This window comes from Hippoglossus stenolepis, chromosome 15, assembly GCF_022539355.2.
Source record: "Hippoglossus stenolepis isolate QCI-W04-F060 chromosome 15, HSTE1.2, whole genome shotgun sequence".
NCBI lineage: Eukaryota > Metazoa > Chordata > Actinopteri > Pleuronectiformes > Pleuronectidae > Hippoglossus > Hippoglossus stenolepis.
In genome coordinates this window covers 5,750,668-5,768,890 of record NC_061497.1, presented here as the reverse complement: position 1 = coordinate 5,768,890, position 18,223 = coordinate 5,750,668, and the positions used below count along the sequence as shown (strand labels likewise).

Below are 18,223 nucleotides of genomic sequence, written 5' to 3'. Positions count from 1 at the left end.
GTGTGTCCAGGCTTGCTGTAATATCCTCTGGCCAGGCAGCGTGTCTATCTGTGCACCACCCGCCCCCACTCCCTCCACACGTGCCATCTGTTTCCTGCCCAGCTCTCTGGCTTAAGTCCCCACTGAGCTGCTCCTGTCCTCTCACACAGAAAATTTTGCCCCAGTCATTCGCTATGACATATCCAACGCTAAAACGAGCCTCCAAATGTATAAACGTCAGGTGACACATTACAGTGGACACAGGATCTGTATTGTTTTGCAAGATGAAAAAGCAGTCACACCTTTTTTAGTCATACTTATGAGAACAAACCTCAGGTTGCTAGGTAATATTTGATTTCTCTTCACAATGGAATGATATTTTTTGTTTGTCAGATCATAAGTGTAAAATGTTTGATTGATGTTTGATAAATTTCTGCACTTTTGGTTTCAAATGCAGATATACAGAAAATCACCATTATTTGTGATCAGTTATGGCAGCTTACAAACTTCTGTCAGTAAGCTATACAGAGCTCCTTTCTCCAAAATTTGGTTTCAAACAATGAACAGACTACAGAGGAGGGAGTATGTGTACACTGTAGATCAAAACTGTGTCTCCGGGGGCCCCGTTTCTCCTCCAGCATCACAGGGGTTCCACTCTGGTCATTTCAGCTCCCTCTCTGTGAAGCCGGAGCACTACAGACCCTCTGATCTCCACTCTGGATGTTCCCTCAGCACTCCTCTGCAGTGAAGTGTATGTCTCAATAAATGAGTGTCTTCACTCAAAGTCCAACCTCGCTTGTGTTTTGGGACTAAAGTGAATCTGAAAGAGAACTGACAAGGCAAATGGCGGCTAAAGTGTTCAAAGTTATTTCAAGGACTCTGTGTGAGATTTCAGATGTATGCTTTGAGATTGGTGTAGAAAAGAACTTACAGTAAAATGTTTGGAAAATGGGCTCTTTCACTTTCTATGGAGAGTTGGATAAGAAGGTTTTTTCCACTCTTATGATGAATCTATACAGTAAAGGCTGTAGTCTACAGTCAGCTTACACAGCGTGGACTGGAAACAGGGGCAGAGAGATAGCTTGGCTCTTTTGAACGACAGTCAAATCCACCTACCACCACCTTTCAAGCTCCCTAATTAACAAGATATATTTTAATCTGTACTAAAAGTGTAAAACCCTAATTTGCTGTTTTACGGGGGATTATATGCCAGACGATTTCTTGTCTGGAAGCAGTAAATTCTTGGAATCTCCACTGGTTGCCTGGCAACCATAACCCTCGTGTAATAGAGCAAATGGTCATATTTACACGCTGGTTTTGGGACGGATTAAACAAACAAGATAGCATGTTAATTAGTGAGCTTCAGAGGTGCTGATAAGAGGAGTTTGTTACCTTTGGACAGAGCTGGACTAGAGCTGTCTCCCCGTTTCCAGTCTTCATACAAAGCTCAGCTAACTACGGCTTCATGTTTACTGTCCATATATGAGAGTGGTATTGATCGTCACATACAGCTCTCTGCTAAAAAGCCAATAAGCGCTATTTAAGTTACTAACAGCTGTATGTAACCACAGCCATACTGATGCAAGATGATCTGGAGCGTAAATAGAAACTCAGTGTCAGATTCTAACACTTATCCTGCAGATAACTAGATCACGGATCCATTTCTGACTCCCCTCACTCACTCGAATGCTGTCCATCTCTCACATTTCCCATTTTCTGTCCATAATCATATTTGTTGCCACTGAATAAATGGCCGACATCCTCACAAACCCCACTCTCTTAACAGGCGCACAGCTGCCGATGCTAGAAGGCTCCACAGTCCAGTGCCTCGCATTGTATACACCTTGAACTGTATATTCATCACTGGGCTGCAAGTTGCTTTCCGTCTGTTTCCAGTGAGTTGTGTAACCGCAGATGCTTTGACATTCATAATGTGAGCTTTAAAAGAGCCTATAGGGTTCATGGTCCACAACTTTTAGCTGCATGGCCCAAATGAGGTAGATTCTCCTGTTTCTCCCTAATGGAAAAGGCATTGGGCATGAAATTTCCCCTGACAGCTGAGTCTGTTAAAGCCAGCAAAAGATCTGCTCTACATGTTGGGGTACATCAGTAGAGATGCAGGACTGAGGGCAGAATACAGATGAGAGTCAGATGTATAGAAGGGGGAATCCACACCATCAGACAAAGCCAAACTCCGACTCTGACAGGGCTCCGATCAGACCGATCACATTTGTATGCTTCATGGTGGCTTCTTGGGCTCTCACATGTCTGTGTTAAAGATCTAGGCCTGAAAATAGACATTTTCTCTTTTGGAAAGGTGAAAAAAAATGCCAGGGTGCAGAGCAGTAGGGTGCTGGCATTCAATTGGCTCCAGCATGGCACCCAAGGGCCACTTGCCCTCACTGAGCAAGTAAAGGTCAGACACTTCTCCTGCGGCGCAGCTCGGTAGGCGAGGACGAGGTCACTTGAAAAACAGAGCCCACTGAAAGCATTGTAGAACATTATGTGACACATACTGTGGCTGATTATATTAAATATTTATTTAATTTATAATGTTTTAGTTTTTTACTTTTGATTTCATGTTGGTCAAGACAACTGCATGTTAGAAAATATCTTTAGCTGACCCTCTTTTACACCAAACCCCTTCTGCCAGTTAGATAGTTCTGGACATGAAACCAACAGAGATCAATCTAACGAGCAAAGAAACTATTAATAGAATACAAATTGTGCCTCTGTAAGAGACATTTATATTTCTTTTTGATCTTCCTCGTGAATCCTTCAACTCAGTGTCTTCTGAGATGAGATATTCTCCCCGCTGCAAAACAATTATCAACCAATCACGGCGGTGCAATCAAAGGACTACAAGGTCTACACTGCTGATGTAAAACAGCTATAAAGCCTGTAACTTCCTATTGCCAAGAGAGCCGGTATTCACAGTAACAGCCATTCAAAATGTAAGTCAACAAAAGCTTTTGTATGGCTATTGGGAGCCTCGGATATACAAAGGTGTGTGTCTGTCTCTTTTATCAGATTGGGTAATATAAGCGGGCCCCTGTGGTAAGTATCGCCAGCAACAAATGCTCTGACTCAATCGCAGTATAGTTGTAAAATGTCCCACTTTATCTCCATCTTTTGACTGAAGCCCCTGCCCGCTATCAAAGCCCATGTAACTTAACAAGGGTGACGGGGCCGCCTCGGAGGAGGAGAGCAGCAACTCAGCATCCACTGGCTTCATACCTCTGTATCTCCCTCCGACACCATACCTATTTCTTAAGCTTCCAGCAAAGGTCTGCAGGGAGCAATGAAGCCAAACATTCTCTCAAAAACAGAATTGGCAGCCAGGGTCCGTAAATGTTCACAGGCTCTCTGCTGTGTGAATTGCCGCAGCCTGCTGCTGGTGTTTGGCCTTGTTTAGCTCCCAGAGCAGCTCGCTTTCACTGTATGTGTGTGTTTTTGTCTTCTTTATTTGAACTGCAGTCTCTAGCGAGCGAGCTCATTATTACTGCTCTATTATTTTTTGCATTGTGCTCTCTTGAGCCAATTGTTAGTATATTTAGATAAAGTGTGTTCTACTTTAACAATACAAAAAGGATTGTTGCTGTGGCCGCAACCACAACTGGAAACTGATTTCATCGACTTTAAATCAGCCTTATTAGCATATGGCCCTGAAAACTGCATAATTATACTTATGATTGAAGTTCAAATTCTACTAATTGCAGAGGTTGAGTTTTTATAGTGGTATGGAACAAGAATTTCATTATAAATGAGCTGCAGTCTGGCAGTGTGTGAGTGCCTGTGAGTGCCTGTGAGTGGGGACCAGACCAAACAAGGTAGATACAACCACTAAGATTTGTATTGTATAAGGCACATGTAAGAGAAAATTATTGTAATCCTGTTACAAACAGTGTTACACAACTACTGCAGGTGGGACAGAATAATTGAAACTACAGATTACTACAACCTCGCATTTAAATACACACAACTCCCTTCATTTTCATTTAAATGTAACTGAAGAATTCACTGTGATATAAGACCTCTGAATCATAAGTGGAAAATTACATACAGTCATACCAGCCATAATCTGCCGGCTGCTAAATTCTAAACATAGTCCAATTACAGAGCTAATATACACAAATATACAAATAAAAGCTTGAATAAACTCAGCGTCATGATGAGGAATGTTGTAGAAGTCATGATGAGTCTACTGAATAGTAAAATGTAAAGTGAAAAATATACTGTTGAATTGCCAAACCTCCCTTGACTGTAACAAAATACATTGTCCAGGTAAGAACAGGGAACAAAAATAGACCCACTTACAAAAAGCAGTCCCTTTATTTTATGGTTTCATAGCTGCATAATGGCTCCAGAATAGATGTTTTTATTCTGCTGATACGATGTCTACAATTGGTGTTTTAAAAATGTACTCTACGAGTGCCCACTGAAACAACACAGTTCCTTTATGTGTGAGTGTACAGAATTACCAGGGACTCCAGTTTGAGCAGCACCTGCACAGGTTAAATACAAGTTCTGTAAATGCTGTTATGGCAAATTCACGTATTGTAGTGATTTAACAGACTAAAATGCTGTAGAAGAACTGACTTCTCTGTATATTCCAGTGTTGAATACTAACCAAAGATCACACGAGAATCACAATTTACAACTGTCAACAAGTAATTGTAATTTTCCCACCTAAAAGGCCAGACCATGATCCAAACCAAGATTTATGTCTTTTCTCCATTGTTTACATTTGACGTTTTGGTCTTCTTCCATTGTTTAAAGATGTCTCAACTACTTATAATTGGTCAGAAAGTCTGAACTATCCAACAAAAACTATCCGTAGATATTTATAATTATATAGGTTGCCTTGTTAAAACTGCAGAGGGACAACCGATTAAAATTAGCTGATAAAGCTAACTCTGGCTCATTTACAGAATTTTGTCTGTTTATTCATGAGTACTGTCCCTATCAAATAAATAATCAATCGAAAAGAAAAGTGCTTTCACACTGCAAGCAATCTGAACCGTGATTCGTTGGTACACCTCTTTTGGTCGGACAAAGATTTGGTCTGTTGGTCTGGACCGTGATGTGAGGCACCTTTTACACCTGTGGCTTCGCTAAACTGAAAAGTCGGAGGGTCCAGACCAAACAAGGTAGATACAACCACTAAGATTTGTATTGTATAAGGCACATGTCAAAGTAGTGTTCAGACCCTTTACTTAAGTAAAAGTAACAAAATAAGAAAAATACTAATTCTGCAGAAAATGTTCCTCTGTATATTCATAAAGTATAACATAACAGGTTCATATTACTGATGCACCATAACATAAGTAGCGACCAGACACTGCTTCTTCCGTCGCAGGCGAACATATTGGCAGCCACTGTTTTAATATTAAATGAAGTGCTGGATTTTACAAGGCTTGTTGTGTATCTTAACGTGTAAAGTAACTCGTAATTGTCGGTCTCAAATAAATGTAATGGAGTTAATAGAATGATTGTAAAGTATGTCAAAATTGCACGAGTGTACACACAAAGTAATACACATCTACGTATAATACCAACGCTGCTAAAATCTAAGGTCATCTTGTAGACAGCAGCAGCAATTTTCCTCTCAGAGATCTTGATGAGGAGGCTTCCCATGCCGCGGCTGCTTTCATTCTGTATATTGGATACACTTAGTCTGAGTAATTGCTTGTGGTTGCTTGATCAAAGCGGTGACAAGGCACATAAAAAGAGGGGAGCGTATGAGATGTTAAGAGGATGTCCTGTATTGACAGCAGTAATGTGTTACCTCACCGTTCCTAAAGTGCCACTCGGCAGAAAAGAAGCTCTAACATTTGTGCAGAATACCAACAGCACATCTGACATCATTAGCTTTGGCCAACCAGACGGCACCTGAATACACACAGCCTCTCTCGCTCGCCATTTACACCTGACCTTCATGACGCTGTGCAGACATTTAAGTCCCAGCATTATTCCTAATGAGACGTTCACGCATTGCATTAATGCTGCTGAAAGGTTCCTGGAATAAAAGCATTAAACTGTAACGCTGCATTATTTATTGAACAGGCTACACAGTAGATACGCTTGTATGATTACTTCTGTACATTATTTGGAATTAAATAGTGTATGCAACCTTACACCAGTCTGTTTGTTCAGCTTATACTCAGAAATAGTTTGTTGATTTTCCACTGAGTGTCCGTCCGGTAGCAGATAATGGACTAAACCCTTGCACGTCAGTGCAATATGAGGGTTTGAATTCACTGTCTGGGGCTGAGCCTGACAGACACTGTCTGATAGAGCTCGTAAATAATTTACTATCCAGTATCCATGTCCATTACCTGTATGCCCCCTAAGAAGATGGTTATTAGCATACGGCCACAGAGTTTGTGTAGTCTGAGGTGTACAGCCATGTTGGTAACAAAATCATTGAGCATATTACAGGAATATCTACACAGAGCACGACTGATGCTTTTGGAAAAACAATGTAATCAATCATATGTTATGACTCAGAAACTAGTCGTTATATAATATAATTGCAACACTGGCACATTTTCTTTTGTTCTCTGGTGGACAAGGTATTAATGACAGCGTTCCAAAAGATAGGGATTTACTTACTTCAGTTTCTTGTCATTTAGTGGTTGCTATATTTATACAGATAAATCAACTAATAATGAGCCAATACCTGCAGATATATTGGCTTGGCTTATTTATTGGGCAGGCTCTCATTATTGAACTATTCTATGATTATGTTAAGGTAAATGAAACACTTTGTTAAGCTTAGGAAAAAATGAGAAAATGTTTAATAAATAAAAATGCTGCAAGTAAAAACAATCCACATAGTATTTAGTCTTGTTTGACTTTATTAATGGAAATATTGAAATTATTGGGATATAATAATACTTTTAGGAGAGAGGGTTGCTATCAAACTGCTAAAAGTGAAATGTTGAACTGCTGTCTATAAGTAAAAATCATCCACCTTTAGGATCCAACCTAAAAATAAAATGTTTAATATCTGCCAGGGTCCTCGATGTTTGTGCAACACAAACCAGATGTGGGTTGACGACTGAGGTGCTTTAGAGCGACTGTTCCAAATATCATTGGCCATTATGAATTAGATTGATAGATATGTTACTTTATCACCAGGGAAATTGCAGTGTTACAGCACCAATTAGACAAGGCAGGCATATATCAATATATACATAAACTAAACAAATTACATTTAAGATGTTAGAAAAATATAACATGCCATTATTTATTGGTCATGAAATACATTTTTATGAGTTCATATATATGGTTCAGAAAGGATAGCTGCAGAATTATATCTGCATTTAGTTTTAATTTGCATTTGAAATGTTATATCTTTTATGCATGTAACCGTGGGTGCGAGCAACATGATTTTGCTGATTTTGCTTGCAATGATTTATTCTCTGCATTCGTCTTCAGGGGACTACATTTCTGATGTGCTTCATCAGCATCAATTTCTCTCTTACTCCACATTATATTTATTTTTGTTTGCTTTCCCTGTAATGGATTCATATTCATATATTATAAATATACAAAACAGAAATGAACAACAATCTAATATAACGTAACATAACATTTTCTTGTGTATATATGTCCATTATTCCTTAACCCTGTTTTTGCTGGAAAAAGCGTAGCGTCCAGGTGGTGCTAAGTGGCCAATAATCCAAGTTACGAGAGCAGTTGAAGGGTAAAGTAAAACTCAAGCTGCTGAACAAGTAGCTCTGAATAATACTCTCATTAAGGTCTTTCTATTAAACTGTATATTTATTATTTACAAGATCCCTTTAATCATAAATCTGACTATATTATACTATACCAAGAGGGAGAGACGTGCAGAACATGCACACGCACCGACACAGTTTTACATAATCAGAGAGAGAGCGTGATTGATTCACCCCTCCCCCAAAACAGCTGCACGAGCCGATGAGCAGATCCCAACGCACATCATTCTGATAACACCCAAAGACAAGAAACCAAGAACAGGTAGGGGTTTTACACTGAGGTCAAAGCACCAGTGCAGCAGCTCTGAGCGGACAAAAAAGGGGACAAACTGTTATTTTAGGTTTCGCCTGCTCTACATAGCAGAGGACGGTGCCATGACTGCAGCAGACAGGGCCGATATGAATTCCCTGTGTGCTCCGCAAAGAAAAGATGGAAAAGGTCAGAGCCAGCATTCATCTTCTCCACACATTGCTCGCAGCATCACCTTTTCCGGCTTTTATTCCTCTGTGTCCTTGGCCTTTTTTGAGTCTCTCAGGGGGGGAATAACTGGAATTCTGCCACGCATGCAGCTCAGCGCTGATGACATTTAGTCGTCTGCTGGTTTCACTCACACTGAACCATTGTCACTCGTTTCACGCAATCACCAGCAACGCTGTTATCCAGAGCAATTAAAACCATGTTTATTCATAAAACCGTGCGTGATCCAAACAAATGTAACAAAGATTCAGAGTGATTTCAATAAACCATAAAATCTGCAGGCTGAGGCAAGTGGGGGATTATGTTAGTTTACGCCTGTAAATACTGTTTTTAATGGGTGAGAGAGAGGTTAGTAACTCAGCCATTACTGAGGCTGTGTCTTATTTCCTCGTGTGAGAGCTACTCCCCGAGTCATCATCTTATCTTTGCCTGATCCTCTCAACCACCTCACCCACTCAGGATTGTGACAGCTCTGTATGAGCTGTTCAGAGGATCACTTCTCCTACTCATTCTTCTGCTTTATCAATGCTATCTGTCGCTGTAGGATTTAGTATGCTTTCTGAGATATAGACCAAGAAACAAGAACAATCATTTACAGCTCAGAAAACATCTGCCTTCACTGCATGGCTATGTGCAATAAAGCACCATCATCGTCAAGTATTTACTGTATGTGCTTTTTGGAATCATTTTTTGTAAATCTCTCCTCACAAAGGGGAAGAGTTTAAGATTCCCTTGGGGTTGCTAATTAAAATGTTCCTGTTGTTTGTGGCTTTTGGATAAAGAAATCCTTCAAATTAAATATGCTTCATTCTTTCCAAAAAATGTCACAGTTTGGTAGAAACAAGGTTCCACTGAAATGAATCGGCTTGGGCTGCAAACAGGAGAAAGTGTTTGAGCTGAGAGACTCGAAAACACCATGGTCAAGGTTTTCACAAGATGCAAGCTAAAGTGATGTGGAAAGAAGACGGGCCCATCACATGACTGACACATCAGGAGAATGTTAGTTGCTGCAGGGTTTGAATGGCCAGCAGCAGGGGTCAAAGGAGAAGAGGAAAGACCCTGTGATGCCTGAAGTAAAGATGGAAGAGGAGAGCCACAAAAAAAACTGTGAAGGAAACCACGAGCAAGGCTGAGCTTCCTTATGGAGGCCACGTACAACAACCTTCCCAGTGTCCGGAACCTGTAAATAAGAGGAGACCTGCAAACTCGGTGACTCTCAGAACACAAGCTTCCGTCACAACCTCTCAGGCTGAAAGACAGCATTGACGCAGGACCGATACAGATGGTGCCACTGTGGGTCCTGTGTAAGCTAGCCAAAATCTTGGAGGGACACATGCAGGCTGGAAACACACTGGTCCAACTCAGTAGCATTACAGTGGCTAATCCAGTTTACCAGGCAAGGGGCCCAGTTTCAGAGCAGCAGCATGAGGGAGCGGTCCCTCTCCGCTTGTGATTCCCACAGGAGATCCCCATCACCTCCCCATGGCCAGATATCATGGTCTCCTCCAGTCATTGTGGCTGAATCCACGATCCCCATCACCTCCCCATGGCCAGATATCATGGTCTCCTCCAGTCATTGTGGCTGAATCCACGATCCCCATCACCTCCCCATGGCCAGATATCATGGTCTCCTCCAGTCATTGTGGCTGAATCCACGATCCCCATCACCTCCCCATGGCCAGATATCATGGTCTCCTCCAGTCATTGTGGCTGAATCCACTGTGAACCTCTATCTTCATCTATGCTCCACCAGCTGGAGAGGTTTCAAGATTAAAAGTGGCTCCTGGTTGACGACCCTGTAGTCGGCACAATGGCACAATGTGCTCATTTCCCCTCATACATTTCTATTTCTATTAAAGGCTTATATATAATTAAATATCATTAGCTTGTATTTATTTGAGCTTTGTTCTCCTGACCCAAGATTTTAAAAGCAATATTGTGCACCTATTGAAGAGTATCTGAAATACAGGGATTCATTTTATTTCTTAAAATTGCCTGATTCTACAGAAATGAATGTACTAAACATATATTTTTTTTATGAAATCTATATTAAGCAGCTCAGATAGATAGATAGATAGATAGATAGATAGATAGATGGATATAATTTGTCTTTGTCTGTTTATGTGGTGTGTGTTTGCTAAAGAAACGATGGGGATAAAGTGTGTGTGCGTGCGTGCGTGTGCGTGCGTGCGCGTGTGTGTGCGTGTGCGTGTGCGTGTGCGTGTGTGTGTGCGTGTGTGTGTGCATGTGGAGGCAGCCGGCAGATGGTTTTGTGTTGAGGGTGTGTTGGGTGCGGCAGCTGCTCTCCCTGTGCCTCACTCTATTCTTCTCACCCTCACACACACACCCACACACCACCCACCCACCCACCCACCCACCCACACACACACACACACACACACACACACACACACCCAGCCACACACACACACACACATACACGCACACACATGCAGGGCTCCTGAAAAGTACACCAGGATCACATGATGGAACTAGACTGAACACCTCCATTATTCATCAGCTGACCGAGAGCAGCGACATGCCCACCCTAATATGCTATGAATTCCTAACACGGCCCATAAGCCACTCTCTCCCTCTCTTTCTCTCTCTAGGAGTTCACAAGTGGCGCCGTTTTCACCTCAACAACGCAGCTACACGTTTTCATACAAAAAACACTTTGCAGATGATGACATCACAACCAAATTATGAGGGGAGGAAAAGGCTCAGCGATGAGCAGAGTGTGTGCAGAGAGAAAAATGAAGCATTTCCCCTGCGCTCCCTCCCCCCACCTCTCTTTGTCTCCGTCTCTCCCTCTCTCGCTCTTCTCCCCCCTTCACCTCTCCTCTTTGGAGGAACTTCAAAGCAGCTCTGAAGTCAGTGGGATAGAGGAAGGGGATCCCTGGGGGACAGTACCACACACACACCCATGCACGCACACACACACACAGCCCGACGATGGCTAACAAGCAGTCAAACAGCGCCCTTTGAGCAGTAACTGGGTGACAGCTTGAAACAGTCCTGACTCGAAAAGAGTGTGGCCGATTCTCATGACTGTATTGACTTCAGTAGTGCAGTTTCGTGTACGCGTTTAAATTCCACATCTAACACACACCGACATTCACACGCACGCGCACGCAAACTCCACATCCGACAGAATGCACGTCTGTCTGGTAGAAAAAAAGGCTTTTAATGGATTATAAGGATAATATTTAATTTAGTAATAATAGATCTGAAAAGATAATGAATAAAAGATTCTCTTATCAGTGTGCAGAGGACAAAGTTCATTAGAAACTCACCCAAACTAAAAAAAAAAAAGACAGAAGAGTGGGGTTGAATTATTCTGTTCTTAGTGCTTGATCAAAATTTTATCTGGTGTTTTTCTGCTTCTTGATGAGGATGAATCTGGGGCTAAGCTCCCTTTGATCAGGAGATGAAGCAGGCGTCCTCTTGATCTTCCAAGTTGTTTAAACGCTTTACCCAATGGGAAGCTGACCTCGAAGCTGATGTTACATATTACAGATGTACAGCTTTCCAATCCCAACTATGGAAAGAGGAACTCAATCACCTCAGAACGTCAGGTGGGATCTCAATGATGTGAGAGGAGGAGAGGCTCAAAAAAGATTTTACGGATAAGAAAAGTCAGAATTGTTCATCAAAATGAATCATCCTCTATAGTTACACCAGCCTTCACCAATATGTGTTGTGCAAACAATAATGACACAATCTCCCACAGAGTTGAGTGTTGGAAACATACAAAACAAAAAAGCCTACGATGATGACACATGTGCTTCTACTGCATGGGAGTGAGAAATGGGATGAAACATAAACGCAAGCTCCAGGAAGAATCAGCCGCCGAGAGTGTGTCCCTGTTTGTGTCTGTGTACTCAAACAGGGGGAGGATTAAAAATGGATGTGCTTTAAAATGGGAAGAATGGTGTGCTACTTTGTCAGACCAAGTGCAGTGACACAAACCCTGCTGCAAAAGCGAGCGTTGGAGTGTGTGTGTGTGTGTGTGTGTGTGTGTGTGTGTGTGTGTGTGTGTGTGTGTGTGTGTGTGTGGGTGTGTGTGTGTTTTTAGGGGGGGTTGTTTTGAGGATAATACATCTCAGGTAACCTTAATGGAGGCGCGGGAGGTGCTGCATTCTGCCAGTGAGTGGGCTGCTGCAGGTTCTCGTGATGGCAACAACACACCACAACAATAGCAACAGCACGCAGCTCATAAAAGCCTCTCACGGACCGCAGCCAGTGGAGAGAGGCTGTGCCGGGTATCGATCTCCTGCATTTGAGGCCAGGGTCTCACAGCAGCTGCTGATAATTCTTCAAGTACAAGATGGCTGCAGGTTACAGCATCAGCACATCTCCTACACTGTCTGAAAGGATCCAGAGGTGGAACTGGAAATGAACTTTGAAATGAATAACTGAAATTATTTCCACAGAGGTTGTGTTGTCTGTTTGTTTGTGTTTTTGTCGGCATGATTACACAGAAAGCAGCGGAACCAATTTGCACCAAACATGGTGTAGGGATGGGGCCAGGGAATAAACCACCAGGTCGCAGTGCAGATATGATTAAAAAGATTTATTTATGGTGTTGACATTTATGAATTGGTACAATTCGACTCTTTCACTATTTCTAACAGACTTGAAGGTGGGCTGACTACTGGGTGCCAAGTTGCCAACTGATTGTTTTGTTTTGTTTTCATATCTGCATTTTGATCAAATAAAATGTTTGGATCAGATTTTCTCGTTTTAACAACATGGCAACATAACTTTATTTAATGAAGCTGTGTTAATGAACCCATGATATGTATAAATAAGTTCTATTTTATTTTCTATACATGTATTATTTTTGTTTTAGTTATGTCCCTTTTCTACTGATCACAAAACCCACTAACAACCACTAACATCTGGCTCTTGTCTGCAATGAGAATGGATAAAATCAGCATTCACTCCAGGGTCAAATGACTCTGCAGTATAGACGCAGGTTTTGTATTGGCTCAGATTGGCAGTGATGGAAGACAGCGGGGTGAGAGAGTGCCTCAGTTTTCTGTGCGTTCACGACGGCGAACATGACGAATCGGGTGGGGGGGGACAGATCTCCAAACTCCTCTAATCCAGTCCAATAGAACAAATTAGATTTTCTGTATATGGGTCCATTTTATTTTCGTTACATTTAAGGGGGATCATTGATTGTGAAAACCTTTTATTTCATTTGTTTGTTTAAGAAGATTTATAGTCCTTATCACAATCATCAACTGACACACAGTGACTCAATAATGAAGACAATGGGGTATTGCACAATGGGTAAAAAATGATTGAAATAATTGAAAGGTTTTACTGGCAGTGCAGACGCTGGTGGAACAAAAACAAAAACAAATATGGTGAAATTTTATTTAACTTTCCTATTAGCATGAAGTGTCTTACATATTTTTGTAATAAATTGAGAGGGGGTCTAAGTTCCCACTGGTGGTGTGAGGTCTACTTCAATCTTCTACTCTGATCACTGTGATAAATTTGCTTCAAAAATGGGCAAAATGAATCACAGTTTCCTGTATGCTTTGCTTCCACTTTGCCAAAATGACACCTCAGTGAAACTTAAAGGGATAGTTCACCCAGAAATGAAAATTCACTCATTATCTACTCACCCCTATGCCGATAGGGGGGCGGGTGAAGTGTTTGAGTCCACAAAACACTTTTGGAGTTTCAGGGGTAAACAGTGTAGCGGATTAGTGACCTATCTTCAGACGTAATAAAACAACAGAAAAAAAATAACATGCCTCCATACTGCTCGTGTGGTGTCATCCAAGTGTCCGGAAGCCGCGACATTCATATTCGACTCGAAACGAGGTCATTTACACAAAGTTTTAAGTCTAAAAATCCACCAGAAGTGATTAAGCTAGCGGACGTTAGCATTTCTGATGGTCCATAAATGCACCTCATCGGAAGATATCAGCGGACATTTACCCTAAAAACACGTTGTAAATGACGCCGTTATGAGTCAAATAAAAATGTCGCGGCTTCCGGACACTTGGATGACACCACACGAGCAGTATGGAGGCATGTTATGGTTTTTCTGTTGTTTTATTACGTCTGAAGAAGAACTCACCATTGACTTCAATTGTATTGGATTCTGCTCTAACAAAGTTTACCCCTGAGACTCCAAACGTGTTTCGTGGACTCAAACACTTCACCCACACCCCCATCGGCATAATGGTGAGTAGATGATGGGTACATTTTCTTTTTGGATGAACTATCCCTTTAAGCTCGAAATTCTCCGAAAGGGGATTTGGATTCGAGACAGGAACACAGACTGACAAGCTTTTCAAGTTAAAAAAAAGAGGAACTACCACCTGCAGAGATATACAGCCTGGCTACGCTATGGTCCTCACTCTGCCAGATGAAGCGCAGTTTCAAGGAGAATCCGAACGTAATCAGCTTGATTTTCTTATTTCTTGTGAATCCGAGTGTAGCTGGCATTGCCTTCTTTGAAAGAGCAGAGACACCCCTGCTGTGCTCTAACACCGCAGCAATTTGTATGTTTTTCTTCTTTTACACACTATCAGACCACATCATGAGATGATGTCTGGCTATAGTGCTTTGACACTTGGTAAATGGTACTTGCCTAAAACACTTGAGGCCCATAAAACCCCCTAACTTTCCACCCTCCCTGTGCAACGCTCTGTTCATCTGTCCCCCCTCTCTGTCTCCCCCCTCGAGGCTTCACCAGCCGCAGCTTCGCCCTTCAGGAGAGCTGAGGTAGAAGGAAGTAGGGCAGGAGGAGGAGCAGTGTGTGTCTGCCAGCGGGATGAGATGGGAGCATAGGGAGGCAGGAATACACTGACAGTGGCTGCATGTGGCGAGGAAGGACAGCGAGGAGAGGCACTGAAATGCTGCAGAGCGGGAGGAAAAGGAGCATGGGGGAGTATCACTGCTCATCTAGGAACAATGTGAATGACGAGCAGGCAGGAGACAGATGCTTTGTGGAGAAAGACAGACGGCAGAGGAAGATACGCAGAGAGTGACGGACGTTTCTCTCACACCTCCACGAGCAGCCACATCCTAATACAAGCTAATCCCTCTATCAGCCTCTTACCTCACCTGGGCCAATACCTCACCAACAGAAAATGGAAGACTGCTTTCCCGAGATCTTTTTGGCCAGACAGGCACAGTGGTGCCCGCCGTCCCACGCAGCTGAGTATTTGGTCAGCACTGTCACCGTCCTGTTCACACACACAGCTCCTGCTGACGTTTCCCTTTTTACCTGAGCAGCATGTCATGAATTGAGCGCTGAGGACTGATTCACTGGGTGTTCGTAAGACTGAGCCAAGAAAAACACTCTGCTATGTCGGCAGTAGACATTTGAATGAAGGTTTGAATTTTTTAAAAGCGCTGCGATTCATAATATAATCTGAAGGAGTCTTATGGATGGTGGGTTCAATTTAAGCTCCAGATAACAAATATTTCACTATTGATTAATCTGCTGATTATTTTCTTGGGTAAATCAATTAGTTGACTTTAGAAATAGCCCGGAAAAGTGAGATGTCCATCACAATTCTCCACAGGACAAGGGAAGTCTTCTTTTTGCTATTTAATAACAATTTATTTACATTGATAGTAGATAGACAAACCTCCTCGCATGTGAGAAGCTGGAAACATACAGCATTTGCTTTATTATTTTCCTTTATTGTCTATTTTTTAAACATTAAATAAATTATCAAAATAGAGGCCAGTTGTTTTTTTGGTCAGTGAGCTAATGGATTATTTGACTGATCGTTTCAGCTCTAGCATCAATATATTGTGTCACAGGACAATACACAAGCACTACAACTTTCACTTGACCTTTCCCTAAACTGTGTGTTATGAAGTCCAGTGTATTTTTCCTCCAAATACAATATTAGATTTTGCTTGTGCATTTGTTTCAGTATTTGTTATGTTATATGTCAGGAATATATAATAGCCTCCACACTGCAACACTGCAAAACAAAAGGATGTATATTGGTTTGTTTCATCTTTCAGAACCTCCTCAATCTGGGGCTGTAGATGATCATTATTATAACTATTAAATAATCTACTTAATATAATAATTGTCATTCCAAAATCTAAGTCCAAATCTCAAATCCTTAAGTTTTCAATCACAGATGAAAAAAACTGTAATATTTGACTTTTTTGTTAATTAAAATTGTATATTGTTGTCTGTCAATCATTATCAGGTGATCAGTTTGGTTTCGGGTAATAATTTGTGGTTTTATCTATGAATTGACAATTCCTTACAGTTCTACATCGACCCCTAAAGGATCTGCGCTTTCAAATCATGCAGAGTCTGGCAAACTGACATTTCCTCTACGCGCATGGTTTGGTTTTGTGAAATATCTGTGGGCACTTTAAAGTCAGGCTGCTCCTGAGATCTGATGCTTGAGCCCACCGGCGCTAGATGAGAGGAGGATTCACACAATGGTAATGATGTTTATGCTTTTATGAAACCCATCAGCTGCCTCAGATATACACAAGAGATCAACTTCCCCCAATGTCTGCGATTCAAAGGACAAAAATGAACAAAAATAAAGCAGCCTGTTCACTTAGCATGACCTTACAACTCTTAAAATATCCTGACAATCACTCAGACTGTAAAGGGTTCAACATGAAGGAGAAAACTCAGCTCCTCACCAAACTCCATTCAAATGTCTGCGTCTTCTCACAAGTCCCGTTTCATATCATTTAATACAAGTCACAAAAACATTTTAGACGATGATATGAGTATTATGATATTTACCACCCTGTTCGTCGGCCTCTGAACGCGGTTTGATTCTGCAACAGACCGAGGGATGTAAACACAATGAGGGCGATTCAAACACGCAATGCAGCCTCCAGTTCGCAAAAATACACACAATTCTCCAGGAGTAATGGAGATGTAGGTTAAACATCCCAGGGCAATAGCTCGGGGAGGGGAGGGGAGGCGAGGGGAGGGGGGATACAGAGACGGCAGCTGGCCACGGTGAAGCGAAACCGATGAGTTATAAAACACCACCATCTGCAACGCGAGGAGAGGCTGTCCATTGAGCGCAGACAATACACTGAAGTGTCCCTGTGTCCCTCCAGCAAACGTAAATAAATGTACGAGGTGCGCGCGTAAACAACGACTCAGCACCGGAGAGACGAACCAGGAAGGGAAGGGACGCTCGTCCCTCCCCGGCGATGCCCGTTATCATCCCTGCCTCCAACAACTTGATCCTATTTGAGCTTCTTCGGAAACTCTTACCTCCTGCGCGGTGCTCTGCCTCGCTGCTGTGCGGCTCCTCGGGCGGGTACCGGCGGCTCTCGTCTCGGTGATGCTCGGTCGTCGGGCGCGGGGTCGGCGGTGGTGCTGATGCGGAGCCGTGGCTTCCAGTCGCCCCTCTTCAGGGTTAGCTAGCCCCGCTGCCTCCGCTCGGCTGGTGGTGCTGAAGTGGACAGCGCACCGAGCAGCTCTGGAACAAAACACACGGCGCACACTGCGGTTTGTCCCGCCCGCCTGCGGCACAGCGCCCTCTGCCGGGCCGGAGGAGCGTCTGCAGCACAGCGTGGAGAGCCGTGGGTGTCAAACAGCACTGGGAGAGCGCCACCTAGCGTGCCCCTTCTTCCGCATTGTCTCAGTGGGAAGGTGTCCGAAGCATCAGCACGGGCCTCTGCTTATTTGCTCGCCGACCATTTTTAGATATTCATGTCTCAAACAGGCTGTTTTCAGTGCAGCCATTTTGACATGTCACAGAAGCAAGAGCACAGGCCTCAACAATTCAGTGTCGATGATTATTATTGTTGAAACACTGACACTGAAAACTCCCTAAATTCTACCAACATGTGACATGTGTCCCCCGAGAGGTCGAACACATTGGATCATGTCTACAGCACCATAAGAGAAGGATGTAGTCTGGCATCCATTGCACGTCTGTCTGTCCGGGGAGAGGGATCCTCACATGTGACTTTCTCTTAGGTTTCCCCTGTTAATAGGTTTAATTGGTAGTTTTTGTTGTTTTGTTGAGATTAAAGG

The 18,223-nt window shown here is 42.6% G+C and overlaps 1 protein-coding gene across 1 annotated transcript in view; it reads right to left on the bottom strand.

The window, feature by feature from the left end:
• Positions 1–17,680, bottom strand: part of srrm3 (serine/arginine repetitive matrix 3) — a 75,400-nt gene extending 57,720 nt beyond the window's left edge. The window contains exon 1 of the mRNA XM_035179575.2: positions 17,456–17,680. The gene's annotated coding sequence lies outside the window, so the exon portion shown is untranslated. The remainder of the gene's footprint in view (positions 1–17,455) is intronic.
• Between the last annotated feature and the right edge of the window lie 543 nt (positions 17,681–18,223).